A 4,858-nucleotide genomic window follows, 5' to 3' on the forward strand; every position below is an offset into this window, starting at 1 on the left:
TGCCATCTTGCACAGTTCAGTCATAAGCATCAGTTCATCAGTAAAAATAGATAATAATGTCCTTTTAACCACATAATAGTGATGACCACTTCAATATAATGTGTGGGATTTGGCAAAGTACTTTGCACATAGGAACTACATAGTTATTTTCCTGACAATGGCTGATGGTGCTTATCTATTTAGTTGAATCAGAATTAACATGAAAACAAGCCTCTGAGTGAACTTGTGATAGCTATGCTTGCTTGGCCTCTTGCCATGTCTGTGAGGGATCATTTTGATTAGATTAAACGTAGCATGAAGGCTCACTGTGAAAGTGGGTGGCACCAGATCTCAGGCTTGATTCCTGGATTGCATCAAAAGCAGAACACTAGTAGAACACAATCATTCTTTGCTCTCTGCTCCTTGACAGGGATGTAACTTGACCAACTGATTCAAGTTCTGCCACTAGGACTCCCTGTCCATGGAAACTTTACCCTTGAACTGTGATCCAAAATAAACCCTTTCTTTTAAATTGCTTTTATCCTAACAACAAGAAATATAGCTAATAGACTCCTAAATAATAAATGTTATTATCTGTATAATAAATCATTATATCATGGATAAATTGAAGGGAATAGTATCCTTGCAAATCAATGTCAATCCAACTGTCTAATTATGACTTTGCACAGATATAAAGAATTGACAGATACAACTAGTTTACATTGCATTGGTGTGTGCTGTAATCCAATGTCTAGTGTTCTTAAAAGAACTCATGAAAGAAAAAAGACACAGAGGCATTCCTAGAGCAGAAGTCCACAGAGAAAAATCACCACAGTAAGATGTGTCAATGAGCCAAGGAATACCAGCAACCACAAGAAGCTGAAAGAATCAAAGAAATATATGCTAGAATATACATAGACAACTTGATTAATTTTGGTTTTTAGACCCAAGAACTATGAAGCAACACATTTCTGGTATGTTAAGCTTCAAAGGAAATGATTACACTGGATATACTATTCTGGATATTTAAATTGATTTAAGGAAAGCTATTGGTGTTATTGTGATTACTTGTTTCAAATGACATTTCATGCATGTCTCTGATGCTATTAAAATCTTAATCGTTAAGTTCAGGATGTGCATGCTTATGATATTGTTACCTATAGCTAGATTGTACTATAAGACACTTTAAAATTATACTTCCTCATTGAGACATTTGAGCTTAATAATGGCAAATAGATGTAATATTGTTATTATTCTAATTTTACTATTTGGATTTGTTTTTGTTTTCTTTTCTAAATATATACTTAACTTATGGACTTAATTATGCCCATAACTTATGGACAATGAGATACATCTGCCTCACTTGTAGCAAGTAGTGACTGGCTCATGACTCAGCTCTAACATGTCAACAGTCACAATATATTTCAAGTTGGCTATGCTATTCCAGTTTTTCAATGGAAAAACAATGGGGAAAGTAGGGAAGGAATGGGCTAAAAGTGGTAAAAAAAAAAAAAGTATGAAGAGAATCCTTTTAACCCAATTATTCATGAGTGAAGTGATACAACTCCTTAAATCTCATCTCAGACAGAAAGTTTGCTTTGATGATGGACCCATGTAGATGAGTCATGTGCAAGAAGCATTCAGAAATAAGTGACTTTTTAAATTTTAAAACAAAAACACAACAAATAAGCAGTGTGGTGATATTTTATCTGTGTTCCCCAGTAAAGTTTATCTGAGCATCAGAGGAAAAAGCCAGCCACTATATTAGACATAGAAGTCAGGTAGTGGTAACACATGCCTTTAATCCTATCACTCCAGAGGCAGGGTTCTGTCTACATCTCTGTGAGTTCAAGGCCACATTAGGATCAGAACCAGTCTTGGTGGCACATGCCTTAAATGCCAACACAAGCTAACCATAAAAATCTGGAGGACTATACAGACAGACAGGAAGTGACATAGCTGGGCTGGAAGAGAAAGTGATGGAGCTGAGCAGAGAGAGGAAATGAGTTAGTAGAACAGAAAGGAATATAGGGTATACAGGAACTAGGTCTCTTTGGAGACTGAAGGTCAGTAAGGTGAGGTTGGCTTTAGCTTGTTCTATTTCTTTTTTTTTTTTTTTTTGGAAGGTTCTACATTTTATTACTGGACAAACTACTCCCCCAACTTAAAACACCACCAAGTCTTCAGGTTAAAATGTTGAACTCCACGTGGTAGGATTGCTTGATGACCCACAATTCAGTATAAACTGTCTTGCCATTGTGTGAATCCTTACAGACCCAGCTTTGTTCTCCTCCAGTGTCTTCTCTTGGAGTTGTACCTTATTTTGTTACCAGTTTTCATCCGAATCCACTGAGGAATGGGACGATTTTGCTTTTGTTTCTTGGCCAGGAATCACTTGATTCTGAAAGTCTTGTGAGAAGACATGGTGAGAAGCCAAGTCAGGAGCCCACCGCACGATCGAGGAGGAAAGGAGAAGAGCTTGTTCTATTTCTTTGATCTTTCAGAATTTACTCCGATATCTGGCTCCTGGTTTTTTATCTAGTAAGACCTTTTAAGATTCATGTTACAAAGCAGGATATTCTAATTCTCACATGACAATTAGGCTGTCACTATGTGGCTAGTGTGGAGTGTCTCAGTGCTATGAAGCCATAACAGAGAGCCTGTTCATGACAACTAGTGATGACTATGATTGGCACCAGAAGAATGAGAGAAAGAACAGGTTCCTCAAAGACATTCTTCCTTCCCAAAAACTGGATTAGGGCTAATTGAATGAGGCCAGAGAGATCAGGAAGAGTTTGGCATTTAGATTATTTTGCAGTTTCTATAAAAGCCAAGGTTGGTATGGTCCTTTCTTGCCAGTTTTGTAAGCTCCCTGTGTTTCATTTATACTGGCGAACCCTTGCTCACTGTCACATACACATTGCCCTAATTCATCCTTGCCATATTCCCTTCAAGAAATCTAAATCACATAAGTCACATGATCTAATGTCAGTTTGAACCTTCAAGCAAATATAGTACACTTTGTCGGAAATAAATGTAACAAGTTTATCACACAAGAGTTGAAAATTTGTACCCAAAGTACTTACCCGATCTAGATGTTATTTCTTACAAAAATAAGAATTAATTGTTATGAAGCATTATTTTATCCTGGATTCAATAAGGTCACACTTTTTATTCTTTTCTATTTAATGGTGTGATTGCTCTTTTTATATATGTTCTTCAAAATAGATTATTCTCTCATATAATACATCCTGACCACAGTTTTCCCTTTCTCCATTCCTCCCAGGTATTTCCCCACCTCCCCACATCCCCAGATCCAAATCCCCTCCATTTCCTCTTCAGAAAAGAACAAGCCTTCAAGAGCTGACAGCCAAACAGGACAAAAGAAGACATAATAAGACACAGTAAAAACCCTCATATCCAGGAAAGACAAAACAATCCAATAGGAGGAAAAGAGCACTAAGAGCAAGCAAACAAGTCAGAGATACACCTGCTGCCACCGTTAGAAGCCCCACAAAAACATCAAGCAAACAGTCATAACATAACAAAGGACCTGGTACAGACCCATGCAGGCCTTGTGCTGGCCATTTCTGTCTCTGTGAGACCATATGAGCCCTGCTTAGTTGACTGAGTGGCCAATGTTCTCCTGGTGTCCACTAGCCCTGATGACTCCTACAATCTTTCTTCCCCTCTTCCCTGGGGTTCCTTGATGATCTCTGAGGGGAGAGACCTGAAGTAGACTTCCTGTTTAGGCTCTTTCCTCGTAATGTCTGGCAGAGGGTCTCTGGCCCTCCTCCCATCTGCTGCCAGAGGAAGCCACCCTGATTACTGACTAATGGACAAGGCACCCACCTATGAATATAGCAGAGTATCATTAGGAATCATCTCACTGATTTATTTTTCAGTCATGTTTGGTTCTATCCTAGGTCTCTGGGCTGTCCAGTCACTGGTTCCTGCCCATTCAGGCATTATATAGCATGGATTCCCTATTATGGTATGGGCCTTGAGTTCAACCATATATCAGTTGGCCACTGTTTTTTAGGAGATGGAGAGACCACTCAATGGTGAAATCTCTTGCTCTGAAATCATACGGCTTAGAGTTCAGATAACAGAAACTACAAGTCAGGTGTTCCCCATTGTTTCACACAAACACACACACAAACACAAAATAAATGAATGAATAAATAAATAAATAAATAAATAAATAAATAAATAATAGTGTTGTTTGCTCTGCCCATGACCTTGGGCTATACAGCCCACAGGAGGCGTTGATTCCTGCCATTGTACATGACCTCTTATAATGAGTTAGAGAAGGGTCACATGCCCCTTCTCCCTGCTCCTGCCTGTGAGGTGGACTCACTCCTGGTCAGATCAGAGGACAACTTCTACTCTTTTCTGTATTTGTGAGTGTATTTCTTCAATTTATATCTTAATAATTTAATAGACTCACATGGATTGATCATAATAATAAATAAATGTATGTTGTTTTTTTTTTTATAAACTAAGTGTTTATCAATTGAATCCAGTGATGTTCCTTGCTCTTGTCCATAGGATTTGCTTAAATGTTTTAAAAAAAATCCCAATGTACATAATTATTCTTGACTTCCTTTTTTGTTATCCCTTTCTCTTCCTTATGAAAATTTTTATCCTAGGATACATGAGGGTGGAAAGTGGATGGTAGAATTGTGTCAGTCAATGGGCTGAAGCCTTTCCCTATCAGATGATTATTGATACAGACATGAGAATCACTCTAAAAGTCAGCTTTACTTCACCCAAGTCATCAGAAATACTTAGATGACCTACAATCTAATTAGGAAAAATATTACATTATTATGTTATGTAATGGTTTATTATTATTTTCATATGTATATATCATTTT

The 4,858-nt window shown here is 37.6% G+C and overlaps 1 pseudogene; it reads right to left on the reverse strand.

Moving 5' to 3' along the window:
• Window positions 1-2,095: 2,095 nt before the first annotated feature.
• Window positions 2,096-2,403, reverse strand: LOC128097478 (60S ribosomal protein L39-like; annotated as a pseudogene).
• Between the last annotated feature and the right edge of the window lie 2,455 nt (window positions 2,404-4,858).

The sequence above is a fragment of the Peromyscus californicus genome, unplaced genomic scaffold, assembly GCF_007827085.1.
Source record: "Peromyscus californicus insignis strain IS unplaced genomic scaffold, ASM782708v3 Scaffold_5__1_contigs__length_169319896, whole genome shotgun sequence".
NCBI classification, from domain to species: Eukaryota; Metazoa; Chordata; class Mammalia; order Rodentia; family Cricetidae; genus Peromyscus; species Peromyscus californicus.